The sequence below is a fragment of the Oryctolagus cuniculus genome, chromosome 19 (genome assembly GCF_051225735.1).
Source record: "Oryctolagus cuniculus isolate XC-2025 breed Fujian yellow rabbit chromosome 19, ASM5122573v1, whole genome shotgun sequence".
NCBI classification, from domain to species: domain Eukaryota; kingdom Metazoa; phylum Chordata; class Mammalia; order Lagomorpha; family Leporidae; genus Oryctolagus; species Oryctolagus cuniculus.
Genome location: NC_142885.1, coordinates 16,630,102 through 16,649,490, shown reverse-complemented (window position 1 = coordinate 16,649,490; position 19,389 = coordinate 16,630,102).

The following is a 19,389-nucleotide window of genomic DNA, read 5'->3' as shown; positions in this document are numbered from 1 at the left end:
GGGCGTTTTGGCAGGTTGACCTGGTGGCTATGGTGCAGGGTGCAGGTGTAGCAGAGCAGCAATGCTGGCAGCCAGGCTGAGCACAAAATCTGGTGCAGAGCAGAGCACCCCCGCCCCCTGCCCCCCAGCCTCTTGTTCAATGGGAGCACTTCAGGAGATTATGCATTGTGTGGCCAAGTGCTGCAGTCACTTTGTCTGCCCTGACTTCCGGAAGAAGGCACCTATTGTGTCCAGTAATGAGTCATTCTCAGAGGCTTTTGTGCGAGCCAATTGAATATTTATCCCGGTCCCAGGGAACCTAGGGACACCTTGGAAGCATGAGATGGCTTTGAAGTGGAGACAAATGAAATCCTTAAGCTTCCTGGGGAGGGATGGAGCCATCTCTCAGAAGTCACAGCCTCTGATTCCAGGCCAGAATGTTTAGGGCACGTAACAACTTTGAGCAAGGAGCCTTGGGTGAGTACATCTTGCCGGACATACAGGGTCTTTTCCAGGTCTCATTTATTAGGGAGGGTGTTCTGTCTTGGGCAAGGGACAGCAGAGAGGGAGGGAGGGAGGGAGAGAGAGAGAGAGAGAAAGATGGAGGGAGGAAGGGAGGAAGAGTGGAAAACAGTGGGAGCATCTGGGGGGACCTGCTCAGTCCCATCTGCGTGAATGACCTTGGAGAAGCTGGGATCCACACACAACAAAGCCTGTGTCAGTCTTTCATGTGCTAATTTCTTTAATCCTTTAATCACCCCAGGCAACAATGTAGTGGTGAGGAAATCAAGGCGTAGAGAGGGAGAATTGGCTTGCTGATGGTCACGCTGTGCTGGCCACTGGGCTGTGCTGCCCAGGCCCGCTCCTTGTTCAGCTGCTCTGGGAGCTGTCAGCATTCAGCCTCAGCACCATGGGGACTGGCTGCAGAGCCTCCTTGGCCAAAGCCACGCCTTCCCCGGTGACCCATATCCTCTGACAGATCAAGTTCAACTTGAAAGGTCATTCCAGCGTCAGAGGGTCAGCTGAGACTGTCTTTGGGTCTGCACATCACCTCGGCGTCTCCTTAGCCACTGTGGCTTCCTTGACTTTTGCAGGTATAGACGGTATCCCTTGGCCGGCGCTGCGGCTCACTAGGCTAATCCTCCGCCTTGCGGTGCTGGCACACCAGGTTCTAGTCCCGGTCGGGGTGCTGGATTCTGTCCCAGTTGCCCCTCTTCCAGACCAGCTCTCTGCTGTGGCCCGGGAGTGCAGTGGAGGATGGCCCAAGTGCTTGGGCCCTGCACGCGCATGGGGGACCAGGAGAAGCACCTGGCTCCCAGCTTTGGATCAGCGCGGTGCGCCAGCTGCAGCGGCCATTGGAGGGTGAACCAACGGCAAAGGAAGACCTTTCTCTCTGTCTCTCTCTCTCTCATTGTCCACTCTGCCTGTCAAAAATAAAAAAAAAAAAATAAAAAAAAGCACCTCTCTCCCCTGCTCCCTTCCACCCCACCCCAAGTATCCTGTCTTGCAGTGCTCTCTCTCTCTCCTTTTTTTTTTTTTTTAATATTTATTCATTTTTATTTGAAAGTCAGAGTTACACAGAGAGAGGAGAGGCAGACAGAGAGAGAGAGGTCTTCCATCCAATGGTTCACTCCCCAGATGGCTGCAACGGCCGGAGCTGCACCAATCCGAAGCCAGGAGCCAGGAGCTTCTTCCAGAATCTCCCACTTAGGTGCAGGGTTCCAAGGACTTGGACCATCTTCTATTGCTTTCCCAGGCCATAGCAGAAAGCTGGATCGGAAGAGGAGCAGCTGGGACTCGAACCAGCGCCCATATGGATGCCGGCGCTTCAGGCCAGGGTGTTAACCTGCTTCTCCACAGCACCGGCCCCTGCAGTGCCCTCCTTATCTGAGGCTCTGCCTTCTACCCTGGCAGTGACCCGTGGTCAGCCACCATCTGAAATACTGCATGAAACATTCCAGAAGTAAGCAGTGTGTAAGTGTCAGACAACTTTTAACAAAGCATATTGTTCATTCCATCTTATTTTTGACCATTTTTGTTCATCTCTTATGGCGTCTATTCTAGAAATGAAGCTTTACCACAGGGATTTGTGTACAGGAAATAAATGGGGGAGAAATCCAAGATTTGGTTCCATGTGTTTGTTTCAGGCATCCGCTGGGGGTCTTGGGACATATCCTCTTCAAATAAGGTGAGATCATTGTACCCTAAACTCCATCTCGGAGTCCACTGCCTGGGGGAGCCTGAGCTGTGAGCCAGGCCGTGAGGAAGTGCTCAAACTTGGAGTTATTCTATCTCCCAACTGTGGCTTTTTTTTTTTTTTTAAGATTTATTTATTTATTTGAAAGTTAGAGTTACACAGAGAGAGGAGAGGCAGAGAGAGAGAGAGAGAGAGAGAGAGAGAGAGAGTCTTCCATCCACTGGTTCACTCCCTAATTGGCTGCAACAGCTGGAGCTGCGCCCATCTAAAGCCATGAGCCAGGAGTTTCTTCCAGGTCTCCCATGTGGGTGCAAGGGCCCAAGGACTTGGGCCATCCTCTGCTGCTTTCCCATGCACATTAGCAGGAAGCTGCATCAGAAGTGGAGCAGCTGGGACCCAAAGTGGTGGCCATATGGGTTGCTGGCACTATAGCCAGTGGCTTAACCGGTTATGCCACAGCATTGGCCCCTAAGATATGCATTTTTAATAATAGTGTCTACTTTTAGAAAACCTGTACCAGGCATGAGGCGACAAACTCATGCTGTGTTAATCAAGGATCCATTCAAAGTGCAGGTTAGACCAGTGGGTTTTAATAGAACCTAGTATAAAAAGTTCATCTGTATGGTTCAGATTTCAAGTACCTTTCATTTATTTATTTTTGAAGATTTATTTGTTTGACAGGCAGAGTTAGAGATGGAGAGAGAGAAAGAGAGAGAGAGAGAGAGAGAGAGAGAGAGAGAGAGAGAGATCTTTCATTCATTGGTTCACTCTCCTAATGGCTGCAACAGCCAGGGCTGGGCCAGACCAAAGCCAGGAGCCAGGATTCCATCCAGGTCTCCCACGTGGGTGGTGGGGACCCAAGGACTTGGGCCATCTTCTGTTACCTTCCCAGTTGGTGTTAACAGGAAGATGGTTGGAAGCAGAGGAGCCGGGACTCGAACCAGCACTTTGCCGGGATGCTGGTGTCGTTAGCAGCTGTGCCACAACTGTGGCCCCTCATGTGCCCTCTTAAAAACTGCTTCATGTTGCATTTGGGTGGAGTTTCAGAGAAAACCCACGATTAACTGCAAAGGCTGTCACTAAAATCCTCTTTCTTTCCTGCTAGGTGTCTGTGTGAGGCTGACTTTTCTTTGTAGTTTTCAAAATGAGCAATCTCCAGACTGAAGGCAGAAGTGGGTACAAGGCTCCAGCTGTCGTCTGTGAAGTCAGATAATACAGAAATTTACAAAAGTGGAAAACAGTGCCGCTCCTCTTCCTCCGTTTGTTCTGAAAACACACATACTTTTCATGAAAAAATTACTAATTTGAACACATCATTGATTTTGAAATAAGTAAATATTTAAAGATATTCTGCATGTTATGTGGTAACTATCAGCAGATAAATATTTCCTTGAGTGCTTTTTTTTAAAAGATTTATTTATTTATTTGAAAATAGGGGTTACACACAGAGAGAAGGAGAAGCAGAGATAAGAGAGAGGTCTTCCATCCGCAATAGCCGGAGCTGCGCTGATCCGAAGCCAGGAACCAGGAGCTTCCTCCAGGTCTCCCACACGGGTGCAGGGGCCAAAGGACTTGGGCCATCTTCTACTGCTTTCCCAGGCCATAGCATAGAGCTGAATTGGAAATGGAGCAGCCAGGACTTGAACCGGTTGGTGCCTATATGGGATGCTGGCAATGCAGATGGCGGCTTTACCCCCTACATACAGCGCTGGCCCCCTTGAGTGTTCTGGTCCTCATTGTTAACAGTAACAAATGATCAGGAACCTAGTGACTTGAAATATGTTTATTACTGTTGTTACTTTGTAAGTATTACACTGTAACAACCACTTATTTATTTCCATTTTGTTTGAAAGGTGGAGAGACAGAGAGACAGACAGACAACTTCTGTCTGCTGGTTTATTCCCCAAATGAAATGTCCGGCCAGTGCCACGGCTCCCTAGGCTAATCCTCCGCCTGCAGCGCCAGCACCCCGGGTTCTAGTCCCTGTCGGGGCATCGGATTCTGTCCTGGATGCTCCTTTTCCAGTCCAGCTCTCTGCTGTGGCCTGGGAAGGCAGTGAGGATGACCCAAGTGCTTGGGCCCTGCACCTGCATGGGAGACCAGGAGAAGCACCTGGCTCCTGCCTTCGGATTGGTGCGGTGCTCCGGCCACAGCGCACTGCCAGAGCATCCACTGGGGGGTGAACCAACGGAAAAGGAAGACCTTTCTCTCTGTCTCTCTCTCTCACTGTCCACTCTGCTTGTCAAACAACAACCAGGCCGGCGCCATGGCTCAATAGGCTAATCTTCCACCTAGCGGCGCCGGCACACCAGGTTCTAGTCCTGGTCGGGGCGCCGGATTCTTTCCCAGTTGCCCCTCTCCCAGGCCAGCTCTCTGCTGTGGCCAGGGAGTGCAGTGGAGGATGGCCCAAGTCCTTGGGCCCTGTACCCCATGGGAGACCAGGAGAAGCACCTGGCTCCTTCCTTCGGATCAGCGCGGTGCGCCGGCTGCAATGCCCCAGCCGTGGCGGCCATTGGAGGGTGAACCAACGGCAAAGGAAGACCTTTCTCTTTGTCTCTCTCTCTCACTTCCACTCTGCCTGCCAAAAACAAAAACAAAACAAAACAAAAAAACAAACAAAAACCAAATGAAATGCCCAAAACAGCCAGGCCTGGGCTGGGCTGAAGTCAGGAACTGGGAACTCAATCTGGGTCTTCCACTTGGCGGCAGGAATCTAAGTACTTCTGCCATCAGCTGCTGCCTCCCAGGGTGCACATTCTTGGCAGGAAGCTGGAATCAGAAGCAGAGCTGTGACTCAAACCCAGGCACTCCGCTATAGGATGCAAGGGTCTCAAGCTGTATCTTAACCAATGCACCAAGCAGGTTATTAACAATACTGTATGCAATCACTTTCAGGCTCTGTGTATAAAGTGTACATGAGGCATAAATGGATTTCGTGCTTAGACTTAGATCCCAGCCCTATGATGTCTTACTATGTACATGCAAATATTCCAAAATCCCAAAAAGTCCCAAATGTGAAACACTTCTGGTCTGGTCTCAAGTATTTAGAATAAGGATGCTCAATCTGTATGACATTCAATTGTGCTCTTTCGAACTCCTGTCCCTTGCCTCTGTCCCTGCTAACCCAAAAGAGCCTAAAAATGGGCAGATATCTCCTCCCAATCCAACCTTCCTTAAAGAGTCCGAATCAGTAGAAAATCCAGCCCGTACCACTACATCAGTGCACCCCCCATTCCATATGTAGTTCTGCGTTCTTTCAACATCAACATGCCTCTTACTGAGAGGGGAGGTCTACACTCCTTCCAGTAGATTCTGGGGGATTGTGACTGTGGAGGAAGTGACACCGTACGACTTCCGATGTGAGATCATGAAAAGTAACACAGTTCCAGCTTCAGCCAATAGGCACTTTGGCCGTTGGAGCCATGGAAGCCCAGACCACAGGAAGAAAAGACCCCATGGAGTGTTCCAGCCAACAGCTCCAGCTCTGAGGTCTCAACTGTCAGCCGGCATCAACCGTGGACGTGAGTGAAGAAGCCACAGGGGTGGAGATGTCCCAGCTGTGCCCCAGAGGTCGTGAGAGCAGGAATGAAGTCTCCCCTCTGGGTCCTGCCCAGATTGCAGGTTCCTGAGCCAAACCATGGAGGGGTGTTGTTTTAAGTCTCTGTGCATTTTGGGGTGGCTTATTAAATAGTAATGATAACTGGGACAGAAGTAAAAAAAAGACAGATAATGGACTATGCAATTGGCCAATTATGGGGGGGATATATGCTCAGAAAAAGAAACTAACCCCATCTCAAAGCAGTTAAGGAGAGAAAACCTGTGAGATTTTGATTTGTTCAGTTCCTCCTTTCCTTTCCATGTGTCTCTTTCTTAAGGACTGGGGGTGAGTTGTGTGGTTTGCCTGGGCTTCCGTCTCTTCCTCTGCTATTCTTTCAACTCCGTTCCATCTCATCTCCGTTCCAGCTCCAGCTCCGACCCCCTCCTCTCCTCTCTGCATTTTCTTTCCCCCACGTTTCTCCTTTTTCTTCCCCGTCCCCCCTTCAACTCCAACAGTGAGAATTGGAAACTCAACAAAAACCCACAAGTCTCTGCTAGTATGGAAGCCACTGGGGGCAGCTAAAGGGTAGGAGAGTGTTCCTGGCTCTGAGAATTTGACAAGCATGTTTGCACACTGCGTGCTGTGTGCATGTTCTTACCTTCTGATGGGAGAAGTCCCGTCAACAGCAGTGTCCCGAGGGCAGCCACCATTTGTCTTGTTTGTTCTGTTGTTGTTGTTTTTTTTTTTTTAACCTTCAAACTGAAATATTTATGAATCTTTATTGTTCTCATGGAGTTGAACCTAAGTGTAATATGTTTTTTATTTCTCCAAAGAATTTCTGATTTTTACAGATGCACGCTTGTGGATAAACACATACGCTTAAAAGAATTGTGAGCTAGGTTTGCCCACAGACAAGCCAGGGGCAACCCCGGGTAGGTGCTAGGAACTCAGTGACGATCCGGAGGAAGAAGAGACACTTCTGGGTTCTAAGATTCCCCTTCCCAGACTTCAGGGGGAAAAAGTCCTGTGGTTTCTGGCAACCGGGAATGGTGTGATGGAGAACACCTGGAGTGCGAAATCGCCGGCTCTGAAGATTAGCTGGCTTTTCATCACCGCGCTCCCACACCCAAGGCAGGCTACCTTATAGAGAAGAGAGGCTGATTTTGGCCCTCAGCTTTGGGTTTGCAGTCCAAGCTCAGGCAGACCCCCTCAGGTTGGCCTTTGGTGGTGGATTCTTGCTGGCAGGATCCCGAGGGGCCACAGGGCGTCACGTGGTAACGTGTGTCCAGGTCTGTGTGGTCCTCTCCTGAAACTGTCAGGCTTTAGTCACAGGGCCTCCCCCCTAACAACCTAATCTGATCTAACCTCTTCCCAAAGGTCCTCTCCTCTAACTGTCACAGTTGGATTAAGTTAAGGGAGGTTGTTCCTGTAGAGGAGAGATATTAGAGCCACCTTCTCTCTCATTAGTTTCATGTCTTTGTTCTTCCTCTCTGAAGCCAGGAGCCAGGAGCTTCCTCTGGGTCTCTCACATGGGTGCAGGGGCCCAAGGACTTGGGCCATCTTCCACTGCTACCCCAGGCCATAGCAGAGAGCTGGATCGGAAGTGGAGCAGCCGGGACTCGAACCAGTGCCCATATGGGATGCTGGCACATCAGGCCAGGGCTTTAACCTGCTGTACCACAGTGCCGGCCCCAGGAGAGATTCTTTTCCAGATCAGTGTTTGCTAACTGCTAAGGTGCTGATGTTCTCCTTTATGGTCAGAATCCCCCTTGTGGATGTTGGTCTAGAGGCAGACTGATGAGCTTAGCTCTAGTGAATGGCAAGCACTTACGTAGTCCAATTCTTTGCAACTAACAGAATTTTTTTCCGCATTGTCTGGTCCTCTCAGTGAGGAGGAAAAGCGATTTTATCCACAGATAATTGAAATAGCCTCTGGTTCTTCTGCCACCGGAAGCCTATGAGAGTCTACAGCTCAAAGAGTTTGCTGTTTCCAGCACATATATGTGAAATAAGCTTTCACAGACACGACACACTGTTGGCTGCATTGTTTCGGGGAGACAGTGTTTGGAGAGTCTCCACCAGGAGGCAGTGTTACAAAGGGCGTCTCATGCAAGAGGACGCTTCCTAAGGGAGGCGGAGCCAGACCACTGGAACAAGGAGGGTTCAGTGGGCACAAACGCTTGGAAATGTTGGGTTCAGCAAAGCTAAGCGGATTTTCTTGACCTCATTTGGTTGTGAGCAGAGAAACCAAGCGTGGAAAGGGGGACTTTAGCTGAGGGACTTGGGGTAGCTCAGTTCTTAGGACAACAGTATAGGTGGGCTTCCGAACTGCTTCAACCTGGCTTCAGAGACCAACCAGAGTCTCCTATTTCTATTCCTTACGGTGTACCAGTTCCTCTATCCCGCCTCCCCCCATTCCTGCCTCCTTTCCCTTTCCAATCATCATCCTGAGAAATGTGGCCATTTCTTTAGGCTCTAGAAAAACACTGACCAACACTAATCATCTCACTTTCCCTCTTAAGTTCCCAGGGAATAATACTGCCTTAACTTGAACCAGTTACTCAACTTTGGACCATGGGTGGGGTCTAGGAGGAGAACTGTGATTGGCCAAGCTTGGGTCAGGGGCTTACTCTTGGGACCAACCAACTACTATCCAAAAATGCTGCTGGTCACATGGCCAGAATGGCTGCTCCCGAGTAACTGCATTAACATTGGGAAGGGGGAAAGGAAATTTCTAGAAGAGTCAAAGGGATTGGGGAGACAAAACCACGTCTTCATTATACGGAACCAAGATGCTATGGTTTTCAGAAAGGACGTACAGTATATATAGATTTTCTCCAGATGTATTTGATTATGGATGCTTATTTTTTGGGGGAGTATCTTAAAAAATAATGTTTTGATGAATGCCTTTCAGAATGATACTCTAGTGGGTACAGAAAGACAGCTGGGGACAGTAGTAGGGGTAGGTATGGGGAAGCAGGGGTGCTCTGTCTGGCTAAGGGAACAGATCTTATATTATGGGGAGAGGACTTGCCACCTTGGTTTATGGCTTGGTTTATGGCTGATGTCTTAGGCTGGGGGTCTCTGAAGTGGAGGTTCAGAGAATGTGGTTGTGATGGGAGCGAGGGCCTTAAAACACCTCCCACCTTCCTTGCTATATTATTGATGTAGACATCTAACCTGGAAGGACTTCTTTGCATCTCCAAAAATTCCAATTTCCTTCGCATTTCGTTGGAGTCAAGAGTCCAAGACCTTCTTTCCTACACATCTGACTATAACTCTGGGCTCTGAATTGAGGCTTTCTCATTGGCCCAGAAACTGGTAGAACCAATTTATAATCATCGGATCCGCTGTGCGGACATACGACTTCCATTTTTCAATGAGGAGATTGATGGCAGCAAAATTCATCTGCGCCAGTGTCCTTTGCAAACAGAGAAAGGAGAAGGGGCTGCTCTTAGAGTCTGTGTGCTTTGCACGACTTCCGTCAGGATTCCGTGCGGTTGGCTGGTGTCTGCTCTCAGCTCGAAGAAAAACAGGCTTTCTTCTCCTTTTAACAAAGTCCTTCCTGGGGGAACCTGATGATCGGAAACAGCTGTAGGTGGCTTGGGGTGATTGGGAAAGCCATCGGTCAGGGAGTGTTCAAGGTTCTTTTTTTTCAGTTGTACGCTTCCTCCGGCTGAAATCTCCCTGGGGAGTTTCCAAGAGTTGAGCTGGTCTGAATAAGACAGGTGTCCCACATGTCAGCCCTCCAGTATGGGCACCTCTTGCCTGCCAGGGGAGCCTAAGAAGGGCTTGGTAGTTTGAAAGCCACTGCTGATTATAAGAGGCTGAAGGGCAAGGTCTAGGTTGGATGCTGTTCAGAAAATCCTCCATCAACATGAGCCTTCCTTCTCCCTGTTCTGATACCAAAGCTGATGGAACAAAGAAGCCTCAACCATTCTCGCTCATTGCCCGAAAGAGCGATAAACATTTATCCCTTGCCCTTGAACCTCAACTATCTACAGTTTTATTGCCTTTACACCCCTCCCCCGCATTCTTCCCCAGGTTTTGGAAGCCCAGCCCAGCCACTTGAAAGACCACCTCCCCCTGCCGCCCCTACCTCCACCCCCATCCCTAGCCCTCTGCGTCACCCACCTCTGCGAATTTATTTTCTCTGAATAAATTTGGTCTGGCTGTAGGTTTGCATTCTGCCCCCTCTCTGATCTGCGCCTATTTTTTTCCCTAACAAAAGCCCTCCTTGGAGCCATCACAGCCTTTTCTATGATTCTCCTTAGTCCTCACTGCTGTCTTATTAACTTCACTCAGGTGACTTGCTACCTTGTTGCTGCTTCCTGGTCTACAGTGTGCTTGAAAGAAGGATTGGTGGCCGGCGCCGCGGCCCACTAGGCTAATCCTCCGCCTTGCAGCGCCAGCACACTGGGTTCTAGTCCTGGTCGAGGTGCCGGATTCTGTCCCGGTTGCCCCTCTTCCAGGCCAGCTCTCTGCTGTGGCCAGGGAGTGCAGTGGAGGATGGCCCAAGTGCTTGGGCCCTGCACCCCATGGGAGACCAGGAGAAACACCTGGCTCCTGCCAGCGGATCAGCGCAGTGCGCCGGCAGTAGCGCGCCGGCCGCGGCAGCCATTGGAGGGTGAACCAACGGCAAAGGAAGACCTTTCTCTCTGTCTCTCTCTCTCACTGTCCACTCTGCCTGTCAAAAAAAAAAAAAAAAAAAAAAAAAAAAAAAAAAAAAAAGAAGGATTGGTTAGTCAGTCAAATACCCAGTCAGCAACCTTACTTTATAGATTTTTTTTTAAAGGAAATACATTTTTAAAAATTTATTTATTTATTTTTATTTAAAAGACAGGGGGGAGAGAGAGAGAGGGATGAAGGAGAGAGGGAGAGAGAAGAGAGATTTATCGTCCATATGCTAATAGTGTTGGAGGTAGATCTTGCATATGTTGGTTCACTTTTTTTTTTTTTATTTTTTGACAGGCAGAGTGGACAGTGAGAGAGAGAGACAGAGAGAAAGGTCTTCCTTTGCCATTGGTTCACTCTCCAATGGCCGCCACGGCCGGCGCGCTACTGCCGGCGCACCGCGCTGATCCGATGGCAGGAGCCAGGAGCCAGGTGCTTCTCCTGGTCTCCCATGGGGTGCAGGGCCCAAGCACTTGGGCCATCCTCCACTGTACTCCTGGGCCACAGCAGAGAGCTGGCCTGGAAAAGGGGCAACCGGGACAGAATCTGGCGCCCCAACTGGGACTAGAACCCCGTGTGCCGGCGCTGCAAGACGGAGGATTAGCCTAGTGAGCCACGGCGCCGGCCTGGTTCACTTCTTGAATGCCTGTCGTAGCCAGGGCTGGGCCAGGCTGAAGCCAGGAGCCTGGAGCTCCATCTGGGAATCTCATGTGGGTGCCAGGGGCCCAAGCACTTGAGCCATCATCTGCTGCCTCCCGGGATACCTTAGCAGGAAGCTGCATTGGAAGTGCAGAGCAGTCAAGACTGGGGCTGACCCTCTGCTGTGGGATGTGAGCATCCGTGATGGAGGATTCCCGTGTGACTGTGCAGTATTTGATTTGATTCAAGATCTGAAGCACACGTGTTACATTGTTATGGCTACTGTTTGGGTGTATCCCTCCAAAACCCATGTGTTGGAAACTTAACCCCCAAATTCCAGGTGGGTGGGGGTCTGTGGGCGGTGAGTAGGTTAGATGAGGTCATGGGGATGGGACTGCAGGCCAGCTGAGGTCGTGGGGGGTGGGGCTCCAGGCCAGCACTGGCGGCTTTGTAAGAAGAGGCAGAGAGACCCAGTCTTGCCATGAGATGCCCTCTACCACGTTACAAAGCGAGAGAGAGAACCTCACTGGATGCCTGCAGCACGGTCATGGACTGTCCAGCTTCTGGCACTGTGAGCCAAATAAACATCTCTTCCTTATAAATTACCCAGTGTCAGATAGTTTGTGATAGTATCAGAAGACAGCCCAAGACCGGCACTTTAATGTATAGATTTTCCCTCACCTCCTGTTTCTCTATAACTTATTTGTTCAATAAAATGCATCACCCGTAGTCTATCTAGTGGTTTTCACTGTGTGTACCGCTGAACATAACATACTCAGACAGAAATTGATGAGTTTCAATGAAGATGCACATGTGTTTCCCTACAGTGATTCGTCCAGACTCCCTGGTTGGCTGGCACTGGGGCTGTGTGTGTTTGAGGCCCTGGACTCTGGCCAGGGCAGCCTGCGTGGCCTCCTGGTACAACAGTATCTCCTTGTTGAAATCATAGACTTTTCAGGCACAAAGGACCAGAATCAAGTTCTCATATCCATGGCTCCCAGACACGTGGAGTCTCCTCCCTTTCACTCCCTCTTGCCTACCCGTGGTCAGCACCTTCTGTAAGACCATAATCAAGTCCTCCTGGGAGCCTGGTATGAGAGGGTGGGAAGATGGTAATGGACTTTGGAGCTAGACATATGGGAGTTAGACTCTTAGGCTGGCTGGTCCCTGAGAGCTTCTGACTTTGACCTTCAGTATTTATCCATCTGTGTAATGGGAATGTTGTATGTATTAAACAATAGGATGAAGCAAAACACAATATTATTCAAATCACTTGGCCCCAAACATTATAGTTATTCTTTGTTTCTCTCCCTTACATCCTGTCTTGTCTTAGAGAAAGAGAGCCTGAGAAGAAGCCCAGTGCCACCTGATTTGATCAAGTCTTTCAGGTTTTTTTTTCTTTTTTTTTTAGATTTTTATTTATTTATTTGAGAAGTAGAGTTACAGACACAGAGAGGGAGAGACAGAGAGAAAGATCTTTCATGTGCTGGTTCACTCCCCAGATGGCCACAATGGCCATAGCTGGGGCAATCTAAAGCCAGGAGCCTGGAGCTTCCTCCGGGTCTCTGATGTGGGTGCAGGGGCCCAAGCACTTGGGCCATCTTCTACTGCTTTCCCAGGCCATCAGCAGAACTGGATGGGAAGAGGAGCAGCCAGGACTCCAACAAGTACCTATATGGGATGCTGGCACCACAGGCAGAGGCTTAGCCTGCTACACCAGAGTGCAGGCCCAAGTTCTGTTTTTAAAAATAGGACTTCCTTAAACAATTGGAATAACTAACATCTATTGGGTATGGACTGTATGTCAGGCAATATACAAAGGCCTCCCAAGAACTCATTTACATTTTGTAGCCGTTCTATGAAGTAGATACTATTATTATTTTAAAGATTTACTTTTTATTTATTTGAAAGAGCTACAGAGAGAGGAGAGAGCGAGTACAAGAGTGAGACCGAGACAGCGAGAGAGAGAGAGAGAGAGAGAGAGACCTTCCATCTGCTGTTTCATTCCCCCAAAATGGCTGCAATAGCCAGGGCTGGGAAAAGCCAAAGCCAGGAGCCTGGAGCTTCCTCTGGGTCTCTCAGAAGGGTGCAGGGTCCCAAACACTTGGGCCATCTTCATTGCTTTCTCTGGCACATTAGCAGAGAGCTGGATCAGAAGTGGAGCAGCCGGGTCTTGAACCAGTGCCCATATGGGATGCCAGCATTGCAGATAGCGGCTTAACCTTCTACACCACAGCACCAGCCCCTAAAGTAGGTATTAAAATTATTTCCATTTTTACAGATGGGGAAACTGAGGCCCAAGGTCAAACAGCTAGTGACGGTGGTGCCTGGACTGGAACTCATACTGTCACATTCCAGGGGATCTCTCATCCTTTTTACACCACTCAGTTGCTTAGCAGTTATTAACAGCTATTGAGGAGGGAGCATTTGGTCCAGTGGGTAAGACATCAGCGTTCCATGCAGGGGTCCCTGGGTTCGATTCCTGCCTCTGGCTCCTGGATCCAGCACCCTGCTGACTCAGACCTTGGGAGGCAGTGGTGATGGCTCAAATAATTGGTGTCCTGCTGCCTGTGTGGAAAACCTGGATTTAGTTCCTGGTGCCCAGCTTTAGCCTGGTTCAGCAATGGCCATTGTGGGCATTTGGAGAGTGAACCAGTGGGTGGGAGCCAGCTCTTTCTGTCAGTCTGTCTCTCAAATTAAAAAAAAATTGAATTTCAGACCTCACTCCTGACTAATAGAACCAAGATCTCCAGGGGTTGGACTCAGGCACAAATACTTCTTCAAAGCTTCTAGAAGGTTCTAGAGTGTGGCCAGGGAAGGGTTGAGAATGATTGGTTGCATTATTGACTCTAAGGGCTCTACTCTGGGCTGCTCCTTTCCTTTTTTTTTTTTTTAATACTTATTTATGTATTTGAAAGTCAGTTACAAAGAGAGAAGGCGAGGCAGAGAGAGAGAGAGAGAGAGAGAGAGAGAGAGAGAGAGAGGTCTTCTGTTTGCTGGTTCACTCCCCAGCTGGCCACAATAGCCAGAGCTGTGCTGATCCGCAGCCAGGGCCAGGAGCCAGCAGCTTCTTCCGGGTCTCCCACGTGGGTGCATGAGCCCAAGAACTTGGACCATCTTCCACTGCTTTCCCAGGCCATAGCGGAGAGCTGGATTGGAAGTGGAGCAGCCGGGACTCGAACTGGTGCCCATATGGAATGCTGGCACTGCAGGCAGAGGCTTTCCCCACTGAGCCACAGAGCTGGCCCCTCATCTCCTCTTCTCAGAAAGGCACCTGTCACACTGGATAAGAGCCTATTCTAATGACCTCATTTAATCTCTTTAAAGACCCTGTCTCCAAATGCAGTCACATTCTGAGGTGTGGAGGTTGGGACTCCAACATGTGGTTTATTTTGAGGGAGAGAGAGAGAGAGAGGGAAAGAGAGAGAGAGAGAAAGAGAGAGAGGAGAGAGAGAGAGGAGAGAGAGAGGAATTTCATTGGCTTAATCACTCCCCAAAGACCTGACAATCAGCAGGCCTGCCTGGACCAGGTCTAAGCCAGGAGCCTGGGACTTATTGCAGCTCTCCCACATGGGTGGCAGGGACTCCAGTACTTAACCCATCACCTGCTGCCCCCCAGGGTGCACGTTAGCAGGCAGCAGAGTGGGGACGGGAGCCCAGATGCTCCGATACAGAACACAGGTATCCTGAGCCATGTCTTCTCCACTGTACCAAACTCCCACCCCCTCAACAGGGGAATTTTGAGTTGACACAGTTCAGCCCGTAACAGGGTAAATTCAACACGGCAATGGTGGTGTGCATGACAAGAATCTGTAACTGAGCCGAGAGGAAGTCTGGCTTCTTGGCTCCTTCCTGGAACATTGAGTCATTCACTGAATACAGGCACCCTCCCTCAGACACCCTCACTGGAGATTGGCGACCATGGTTGACTGCTGCTGGGTGGGTATTTGGGATCCTGCGGGAAAAGTCGAGAGAGGCTGAGTGGGTGCGCAGCACTGCCCATCCTGGGCCCATCCACTGTCAGGGTTGACTTATAAGAGGGACCAAAGGCCACAAGGACAAGCTCTCCTTGCTTGGGGATTCTGTGTCTTGCCTCCCCGTGTGGCACCATACGCCTTCCACAAGAAGGTATAGAAGATGGCAGTGCCCAGGGCGCAGTAGGTACCTGATCAATAGCAGGGCTCCGCTCTCAGGGGGTTTCTCAGCCTCTGGACTTTTGGGGAAGGCACCTCCCTGTTTTCGGGGAGCCCTGCTAATCCCCAAATTGGAGCTTTTTGAGGCCGCTTCCAAATGTTCTTGTGGCAGGGTGGTTATTTTTCTTCCTTAACTAGTAGCAGGTGTTTGGCTGTGTCCATTAGAAGTCATCTCGCATTCCCCTGACGAACGAGTTTTTTATTTAGTGGTGGGGGATCAATAATGCGGGATCTCATGCGCACTGTTAAAATGGAAAATGTCTGTTGGATTGACAATTGTATTATCGATATGTACTGAGCAATAAATTACGTGATGCAAAATGGAGCAACTGGCCTTGTAAAAGGCTGAGCTGGGGCCTGGCTGGCTTTGTTACAGCCGCAGCTGGGGCTTTGCAGGGCTGTGTTTGGAAAAGCATTTGACGTGGTCAGGCAGCTTTCCATCTCAAGTGGGAACATGGCTGCTGGCCGCCTAGCTTTTCACGGTTACTCCAGGCCTGTTTGGAGTCAGCTCCTCTCCCCTTCCCCGTCGCACCCCAATGGAGGCGTTTCTGTCTGATCACAGACTCTGCCCTGGTCCTCAGCACCAGGTGAGAGGGCGTTTTGGATACCCTAGCCCTGTTGACTTTAAGAGTTCTGGATCTTTCCTTTGTTTCCACCTTTGCTTCTCATGTGCTAACATGGCACTCAGCTGGCTCCCAACCTGCTGGTTTTGTGTTACCCACTTCCTCCTGCTGGGAGAGGGTCTTCATGCTCAGACCTTAACATTCTACTTTATAGCTGCTCTTCCCACCCCAAATCAACCCATGTTTACCAACTCCCATAAGCATCATGCAGCCAACACCCAACCACTTCCTCTGGGGGTCAGTCCTCCAGCCAAGCCACACTCCCAGTCTCCATTCTACCTGATCTCCAAGGGCCTCCCAGCATGCTTTGCAATGCATTATCTGAGATTGATGGCTCCTTGGGGCTGGGACCTACGGAAATAATGGCAAGTCAAAGAGAAACCATGAAAAGGGGGTTATTGGTGTCCTTGAGACTGACGATGGGTGGGGTGCAGGGTGACTACATATGGAAATCGGTAATTAGCGGACAGGAATTGAAGGTAACTGGACCTGAAGCAGAAGCCTGGAGACGCTGTACCAATTTTCAGAAGCCAGAGCAAAGAAACCTTTTTTTTTTTTCACCAAAATAAACTCATCTTTCAATTCCATTTTCCCATGAGGTTTTTTGAAGCACTCTTGAATTTGACCTGAAGGAATTTCTCATTCAGGAAAGTGTGTGTATTAGAAACAGTGGCCAGGTTAATGAGAACAGCTGAAAGGGCTATTTGAAAGGCACATAAAAATTACAGTATAGTTTTATGGTCGAACACACTGAGTGCCTATTGCTTTCTCAATAGAAATTACGGAGAGTCGACTCCCACCAAAACATCTGGGCTAGGGACATGGGGAGAGCAGAGATTCTCTAAGAAGTGAGAACAACTCCCACCAGGAGTTATCAGACTGTTGCAGGGAAGATCAAAGGTGTGAATTTCATGATTCCTTGGGAGGCACTGCCTCAACCCAATGGATGTCCGTGGACCCTCTCTAGTCAATACGTGCTACTTCCTTTAGGACCCAAACCCAAACCTGGAAAACAGTAGACCAGAATGAAGACTGCATTTCCTGGCTGGCCTCGCCAATAGGTCTGACCACGTAACTCAATTCTGTTCAATGAGACGTGAGCGGAAGTGTTGTGTGAGACATCCTAAGAAGTGCCTCTGGGGTTGGAGCGGGTAAAGCTGCTGCCTGCAGTGCTGGTATCCCATATGGCGCCAGTTCGAGTCCCGGCTGCTCCACTTCTGATCCAGCTCCCTGCTATGGCCTGGGAGAGCAGTAGAAGATGGCCCAAGTTCTTGGGCTGCTGCACCCATGTGGGAGACCCAGAAGAAGCTCCTGGCTTTGGATCGGCTCATCTCCGGCTGCTGTAGGCATTTGGGGAGTGAACCAGCAGATGGAAGACCTCTCTCTCTCTCTCTCTCTCTGCCACTCTGTAACTCTGCCTTTCAAGTAAATAAATCTTCAAGAAAAAAAGAAATGCCTGTAAGGTGTTAGCTCTCAACTCCTTTCCTCCCCCTCCTTCTCCATCTTGCTGTTCGGCTTCCGATGCTGCTGTCTTGGGACGCTGTGCGTGAATGATTGTCGTGCCCTGAGATTTCGGAGGACTTTGTGGAGTAGAGAGCTCTTGCAAAGCATCCTGGGGTTTCCCCCTACTGGACGGGGTTTACATGAGAAGTCACCTTCTATTGTGTTAAATACAACCATTTGGGGATTTTTCTGAGGCTGATGATGGCCACACTCGTTTTCTCTATAAGCACGTTGAGAAGCAGGAGTCTAAGTGTCTCTCTCTTGAATCTGAGCTGGGCTTGGGGACTGGTTTGACCTGTAGAGTGTGGTCAGTGTGATGTTTCGGAATTTGAAGTTAGGCGCCTTTTAGCCTGAATCTTTTGGGATGTTTGTTCTTGGGACATTGCCCTCAGAGGTCAGCCTCCAGGTCAGGATTGGCCCAGGCTTAATGGAGCAGCCATGGGCAGGAACTTTGGTCCAAAGCCTGAGCTAAAGTCCCACATGGAGCCAACTGCATAAGCAAATCACCCTTGACACTGAACCCAGGTGGACTTTCAGATGACTGCACTTCCAGCTACCATCTGACTGTCACCGCAGATGACACCTTGAGAGAGACCCAAACAATCGGTCAACAGAACCATGAGATAGCACACAAAGTTGTTGTCATAAGCCCCTAAGCGTTGGGATCACTTGTAATGCAGTAATAGACACGTGCAGGAGCCAATAGGATCTCAGAAGATACAATTTAGATGAAAACGCTCACCGCTGATAGGATGAGAAAGTTCAAGCAGGAATTTAAGGGGTGAAGATGATGTCTTGGAAACTGGTTCACTGGCTGCAGCTGATAAGGTCCTGGCTGATAAAGAGTGGCCTGGACGTGAGTGACACGAGCAGGATGTGGATGTGGGCCCAGCTGCCACACAGGTGGTCTCAGTTCCGGTATACCAGTGTCTCTCAACGGTCAGCGTCCTGAGATTAGGGTCCTTCCTCTTGGCTTCAACATTAGGCTGCCTTGGCCAAACATATGTTTCAGATCTCCTGTTTTGCAGGGTCCCTGCTTTGTGGTGGGATAGCCCAACCTGTATAGGATATGCATCCTACGCATCCCAACCAAAAATTAATGACTGGCTGGTGTCTGCTCATTGCTTGTCTCTGAGGTCTTAGCTAATGCCTTGATATGCACTTCTGGCTGGGGGCAAAGCACCCATCCCAAAAGTGAATTCTACAGTAGCTATCGCTGGGTACAGGATCTTAATCAGATGGGTGTGGACTACTTGCTAACCCAGCCCACCTTCTGCAGGGTACAACACCCAGAATTTGAAGGGTACCCCAATACCAATATGAATAATTCCAGTGAGGTGTCAGAAGCCTTGCCTGGCATTTATCACTTACAGCAAATTTATTTATTTTTCTCCCACCTCTGCCTCTCCCTACCTCCACCCCACCTCCAGTAACCAGGAGCTCTGTTGCAAGATTGAGCTTAATGCCTCCTATTCATTCCCTAAGCGTTGAAAGGGATAATTGGGAGGTAATTGCATTACCACACAGTTTGGAGTTATTCTTTTAGTTTGGCTCTTAACGTGCAAATCTTTGCTCCAGGAGTACATTAAGGGTAATTATAGGCCATTCCCTGCCAGACTCAGAGAAGGGCTTTGCAATGAGCACAGGAGCCCCCCCCGGAAGCAAGAGTTAATGTAGTTGAGCTCGAAGCTTATCCAAGAAAGGCAATGAATTGAGGTCAACTGGATATGAACTTGAGCCAAGCAGAGCTGGAAAAAAAATGAGTTGGATTAAAGTCCTTTCTTGAGAATGACTGGCTCTTAACGGAACCCGGAGAGAGAAATTGTCGCACCATCGTTTATCCAACCCAGATCCCGAGTTCCTTCTCTCTGCTGAGCTTTGAGTTGAGAGCAGGCGGTGTTGAAAGGGGTCTCTGATGCTGGCGACTGACTGAGATTTGTCGAGACATCTCCTTAAAAAAAAAAAAAAGAGCTTGCGAGCTAGGCCTTTGCTTTCCAACATGATGTGCTTTAACCTTTTTAAAAATTTCTTTTAAAGAAATAG